Source organism: Triticum aestivum, chromosome 2A (assembly GCF_018294505.1).
Source record: "Triticum aestivum cultivar Chinese Spring chromosome 2A, IWGSC CS RefSeq v2.1, whole genome shotgun sequence".
NCBI lineage: Eukaryota > Viridiplantae > Streptophyta > Magnoliopsida > Poales > Poaceae > Triticum > Triticum aestivum.
The window spans coordinates 138,801,915-138,809,138 of NC_057797.1; positions in this window are offsets into that span (position 1 = coordinate 138,801,915).

Consider the following 7,224-nt stretch of genomic DNA (forward strand, 5'->3'; position numbering starts at 1 on the left):
GGATCAAGTCACTACCAAACCTCATAGGTCGACAAGGATGCGTACTACTTCAGAGTGGTACGTAATCCTGTCTTGGAAGTCATGTTGCTAGACAACAATGAACCTACGAGCTATGGAGAAGCGATGGTGGGCCCGGATTCCGACGAATGGCTCGAGGCCATAAAATCCGAGAGAGGATCCATGTATAAAAACAAAGTACATACTTTGGAAGAACTACTTGATGGTTGTAAGGCTGTTGGGTGCAGATGGATTTTAAAAGGAAGACGGACAATGATGGTAAGTGTCACCATTAAGAAAGCTCGACTTGTCGTTAAGATTTTTTCCGACAAGTTCAAGGAGTTGACTACGATGAGACTTTCTCACTCGTAGCGATGCTAAGAGTCTGTTGGAATTATGTTAGCAGTTACTGCATTATCTATGAAATCTTGCAGATAGGATGTCAAAACATTGTTTCCTCGATGTTTTTCTTGAGGAAAGGTTGTATGTGATACAACCAGAAGGTTTTGTCAATCCTGAAAGATGCTAACAAGTATGCAAAGCTCCAGCAATCCTTCTAAGGACTGGAGTAAGCATCTCGGAATTGGAATGTACGCTTTGATGAGATGATCAAAGATTTTAGGTTTATACAAAGTTTATGAGAAACTTGTATTTCCAAAGAAGTGAGTGGGAGCACTATAGAATTTTTGATGAGTATATGTTGTTAACATATTGTTGATTAGAAATGATGTAGAATTTCTGGAAACCATACAGGGTTATTCAAAAAGTGTTTTTCAATGGAAAACCTGGATTAAGCTACTTGAACATTGAGCATCAAGATCTATAAGGATAGATCAAAACGCTTAATAGTACTTTCAAATGAATACATACCGTGACAAGATTTTGAAGGAGTTCAAAATAGATCAGCAAAGAAGGAGTTCTTGGCTGTGTTACAAGGTGTGAGTATTGAGTAAGACTCAAGACCTGACCACGGCAGAAGAGAGAGAAAGGACGAAGGTCATTCCCTATGCTTTAGACACAGGCTCTACAGTATGCTATGTTGTGTACCGCACCTGAAGTGTACCTTGCCATGAGTCAGTCAAGGGGTACAAGAGTGATCCAGGAATGGATCACATGACAGCGGTCGAACTTATCCTTAGTAACTAGTGGACTAAGGAATTTTCTCGATTATGGAGGTGGTAAAATAGTTCGTTGTAAAGGGTTACGTCGATGCAAACTTTGACTCTAATCCGGATGACTCTGAGTAGTAAACCGGATTCGTAATGTAGAGCAGTTATTTGGAATAGCTCCATGTAGTGCGTGGTAGCTGCATCTACAAGATAACATAGAGATTTGTAAAGCACACATGGATCTGAAAGGTTCAGGCCCATTGACTAATAAACATCTCTCACAGGCGATATATGAACAAACCCCATGGGTGTTGGATTCATTACAATCACATAGTGATGTGAACTAGATTATTGACTCTAGTGCAAGTGGGAGACTGTTGGAAATATGCCCTAGAGGCAATAATAAAATGGTTATTGTTGTATTTCCTTGTTCATGATAATTGTCTATTATTCATGCTATAATTGTATTAACCAGAAACCATAATACATGTGTGGATACATAGACAACACCATGTCCCTAGTAAGCCTCTAGTTGACTAGCTCGTTGATCAATAGATGGTTACGGTTTCCTGACCATGGACATTGGATGTCGTTGATAACGGGATCACATCATTAGGAGAATGATGTGATGGACAAGACCCAATCCTAAGCCTAGCACAAGATCGTGTAGTTCGTATGCTAAAGCTTTTCTAATGTCAAGTATCATTTCCTTAGACCATGAGATTGTGCAACTCCCGGATACCGTAGGAATGCTTTGGGTGTACCAAACGTCACAACCTAACTGGGTGGCTATAAAGGTGCACTACGGGTATCTCTGAAAGTGTCTGTTGGGTTGGCACGAATCGAGACTGGGATTTGTCACTCCGTGTAATGGAGAGGTATCTCCGGGCCCACTCGGTAGGACATCATCATAATGTGCATAATGTGACCAAGGAGTTGATCACGGGATGATGTGTTACGGAACGAGTAAAGAGACTTGCCGGTAACGAGATTGAACAAGGTATCGGGATACCGACGATCGAATCTTGGGCAAGTATCATACCAGTAGACAAAGGGAATTGTATACAGGATTGATTGAATCCTTAACATCGTGGTTCATCCGATGAGATCATCGTGGAACATGTGGGAGCCAACATGGGTATCCAGATCCCGCTGTTGGTTATTGACCAGAGAGATGTCTCGGTCATGTCTGCATGACTCCCGAGCCCATAGGGTCTACACACTTAAGGTTCAATGACGCTAGGGTTATTGGGAAGGTATGTACGTCGTTACCGAATGTTGTTCGGAGTCCCGGATGAGATCCCGGATGTCACGAGGAGTTCCAGAATGGTCCGGAGGAGAAGATTGATATATTGGACGAAGGGTTTTGGAGTCCGGAGGTGTTCCGAAGGTACCGGGTGATGACCAGCATGACCGAAAGGTATTTCGGGAGCCCCGGCAAGTGTTGGGGGGCTTCATGGGCCAAGGGAAGGGGGCAAACCAGCCCGTTAAGGGGCTGTGCGCCCCCCTCACCTAATCCCACGTGACCAGGGGGTTTGGGGCGCCCCATCTAGGGTTCCCACCTCCTGGCCTGGGGGCCAAGTCACCCAAGGGGGGGATCCCATCTGCCCTAGCCGCCGCCCCCCTAGGGGAAACCCTAGGGCGCCTCCCCCTCCCCCTTGCCCCTATATATAGTGGAGGTTTTGGGGCTGCCCAACACACGAGTCTCTCTCTCCCAAGGCGTAGCCCTACCTCTCTCCCTCCTCGTCTCTCGTAGTGCTTGGCGAAGCCCTGCAGGAGTACCGCGCTTCTCGACCACCACCACGCCGTCGTGCTGCTGCTGGACAGAGTCTTCCCCAACCTCTCTCTCTCTCTCTCTCCTTGCTGGATCAAGGCGTGGGAGACGTCACCGGGCTGTACGTGTGTTGAACGCGGAGGCACCGTTGTTCGGCGCTTAGATCGGAATCAACCGCGATCTGAATCGCTGCGTGTACGACTCCACCAACCGCGTTCTTACAACGCTTCCGCTTAGCGATCTTCAAGGGTATGAAGATGCACTCCCTCTCTCTCGTTGCTAGTATCCCCTAGATTGATCTTGGTGACACGTAGGAATTTTTTTGAATTATTGCTATGATCCCCAAAATTTACTACGTCAGTGAAGTGTTCATTGAATCTAAACAAAGATATCCACATTGGCAGAAGCTTGTTTATGGGGTGTTCATGGCAAGCCGGAAGCTCAAGCATTACTTTCAGGGTCACCCAATCACTGTGGTTAGCTCTGCTCCTCTAGGAGACATTATTCAAAATAGAGAAGCCACAGGACGAGTCGCCAAGTGGGCTATTGAACTTGGGCCTCATGGTTTGAAGTATGTGCCACGTACTCAAGCGCTGGTTGACTTCATTAATGACTGGGCAGAGTTGCAGATGCCAGAGGAGAAACCAGACAACACATATTGGACGATTCACTTTGATGGGTCCAGACAATTGGAAGGCTCGGGGGCTGGAGTTGTTCTAACTTCTCCTCGAGGTCACAAATTTTGTTATGTGTTACGATTGATGTTTCCTTGCACTAACAATGTAGCTGAGTACGAGGCCTTGCTTCATGGTCTTCAAATGGCTAAGGAAATGAGTTTAAGCCGGGTACGGTGCCTAGGCGACTCAGATCTGGTGGCTCAACAAGTGTCAGGCAAGTGTCAGGCAAGTGGGATTCTAAGGATCTCCTCGAGGTCGACGCTGTTGCGGGGCATTTTAAGGGTTATCAAGTGGAACACATTAACTGCAGGAAGAACGAAGCGGCTGATGCCTTAAGCTGGTTGGGATCTCAGCGTAAGTCAGTGCCACCTAACACCTTTTTAGATGTTTTACATAACCCGTCTGTTAAGTTGCCTACAAAGGAAGATTTGGCCATTCCTGACCCGGACGCACAGTTGGTGGCGGCTCTTCATGTCATTCCAGATTGGACAGTACCGTTCTTGGCTTACATGACCCGGGGCAAGTTGCCAGAGGACGAGACCCTGACCCGACAAATAACCCGGTGGTCCAAGTCAATGACAATTTCTGACGGTGAGTTGTATCATCGCAGCGTCACTGGGGCATTTCAACGATGTGTCTCTCCTGAAGAAGGTTAAGAGATTCTTCGTGAGATCCATGAGGGAGATTGTGGTCATCATGCCGGCTCAAAATCTCTAGTGGCCAAAGCTTTTCGTCATGGCTTTTACTGGTTAATGGCTCACGCTGATGCAGAGGATCTAGTCAGTAGGTGTGATGGATGTCAAAAGTTCGCACGACGAGCACACATACCGGCTCAAGAACTGCGGATGATTCCAATCACTTGGCCGTTTGCAGTTTGGGGGCTTGATATGGTTGAACCTTTCAAAAGATCCAAAGATAAAAAAGACACATCTTTTGGTGGCAGATGACAAATTCACAAAATGGGTTGAGGCAGAGCCAGTGAGCAAGTGTGATGCAGCCACGGCGGTTCAGTTCATGAAAAAGGTGATTTTTCGCTTTGGTTTTCCACACAGCATTATAACTGAAAATGGCACTAATTTGTCTGAAGGTGCTATGAAGGAGTTTTGTCAATGTGAGCATATCCGGCTTGATGTTTCTTCAGTAGCTCACCCCCAATCTAATGGTCAAGCTGAGAGAGCAAATCAGGAAATTTTAAAAGGTCTCAAGCCCCGGCTTATGGTTCCTTTACAACGAACACTAGGTTGTTGGGTAGAGGAGTTACCTTCGGTGCTATGGAGTATCAATACCACTCCTAACAGGTCTACAGGTTATACACCTTTCTTCATGGTTTATGGAGCAGAAGCAGTCCTGCCTAGTGACATCCGTCATGACTCGTCCCACGTGGCGGCTTACATTGAAGCTAATAATGAAGAAGCCCGACAGGATGCACTTGACTTGTTAGATGAGGAACGAGATTTGGCAGCAGCCCGATCAGCAATTTACCAACAAGACCTGCGCCGTTATCACAGCCGCCGGGTTAAAACTAGAACCTTTCAAGAAGGCAACTTGGTGCTCCGGCTCATCCAGGATCAGTCTGACGCACACAAGCTATCCCCACCTTGGGAAGGGCCCTTTGTGGTCAGTAAGAACTTAAACAACGGGTCATATTACCTTATTGACGTTCAAAAGCACAAAGACTCACGTAAGTCGGAGGAGGAGACCCGCCGGCCATGGAATATTGCCCAGCTTCGGCCGTACGCCTGAGCCACCGGCTCTCGTCATGTACATACTTTGACATTTTATATATTATGATAAGTAATAAAGCAGGACCTATGTCCTTTTACTCTTCAATGATCATATATCTTTACTATTTTCATTATTTAAATGACCAAAAGGGGGTTGATCGTATCCTAATCTAGCTTAACCCTTTTGGTCCGGCTCATGATGGTATTCGAATCTAGCTCTAAACCTCATGGTCACTTGGGGGCTTCTTGTTCAAACATAGGTCGTATTCGGACCAAAGAGAACATAGTTGTCGTTACCCTCTTGATCATCTCAAAGTCAAACTCATTTGGGGGCTTCTTGATCATATCCGAATCATAGCTTAACCCCTTTTGGGTCCGACTTGGATCATATTCGAACCAGGGTCGTTAAAAACCTCTCAAGGTCATTTGGGGGCTTCCTGTTCAAACATAGGTCGTATTCGAACCAAAGAGAACATAGCTGTCGGTACCCTCTTAATCGGCGCAACGCCAAAGCCACTGGGGGCTATATGATCGTATTTGAATCTTAGCTTAACCCCTTTGGTCCGGTTTACTGATCGTATTCGAATCAGAAGCCTCCAGTTTTTATTTAAATGTTTTGATTTACATTGTCTGAGGCCTAGTGTTTTGTCTTACTATTTTTTATCATCTCAAATCTAACTGTCAGTATGGTTAAACCGGCTTGGTTATTTGACAATGAGTTGCCAAGGCATAACAGTCATCAGACATATGGAAGTATTGACTTCTACAAAAGATTTGGTTGCTAACCTCATCATTCGGGTCATGTAAACCGACAGTCCAGATTCAAAGAACACAGGTATGACAGTGCCATTCATGAACAAATTTCTCTGTGTTTTTTCGTTAATCAAAGGTTTTTTCAGCCTTGTTTATCTTACATCTGGTTCTGTTTTTTCCACTATGATAATTTCATAGTCATATATCGGGTGTTTTTGACCCGTCCGGTGCTAAACCGCTGGGACAGTTTTTTCATCCTTTACAGCAACAGAGTTAAAACATTACAGATGTAACCACGGATGTAACACACACACACACACACACACACACACACACATATATATATATATATATATATATATTGACATCATGGGCAAAGAGTAATATGCAACATCTTATGCACGATGGCATAGGAAAAATGTGTAGTTTTCAAACTAACCTATTACAAGGCATTGAGAGCCCAAAAGATAGACTGTTTTCTCTCTCTTAAGCAGGTCTTAAGCTAAAAGCTGGATTGTTCAGATGGTTATGACTCCCCCTGGCCAGCTCACCTCCCTCCACTGGTTGGAAGCTGGGATTGGACCAGTCAAGGCCGTTCAGAGCAATGAACTCAGCCTCATCGTCAATTAGGCCGGACGGGTCAATTTCCGGGGCAAAAGTGTGTTGACGAACCAGCGGGATAAGATCCGTCACTTTATAAGAGGGAGTTTCCATCTTCTTATTCTCCATATCAAAACCCGACTAATATTTATCGATGTTGGTCTCCTCTCAAAGAATGGTAGCATGAGGACGAACTCCCCTCACACAGGCAATAAAGTAATCTTGCTCAAATGGAGTTCCGTCTTCCTTCACGGTAGGGTACCCCTTAGCCACATCCACCGGGTCTAGATCCGGCACCCAGGATTTGGAGCGGCTCAGGGCAGTCAGGGCTCTGGCTCTGGCACAGGATCATTTAACCTCTTGAAACCTGGCGGGTAAGATCGATAACTTCTTCAAGACATCACTCAAATGGTTGGGTCCTTGGTTGGCAGGGGAGATAGTAGCAAGTGCTCGTTGATCGCCAGTATACAATTGCTCCACCAAGGTATAAACCGCCTTCAGTTTTGTCACACTATCTTGGCTCAGATTTTTACTTTGTGGACCTGTGAGTGTTTTTTAACAAAGGCTCAGCAGGCGGCTTATATTCCTAG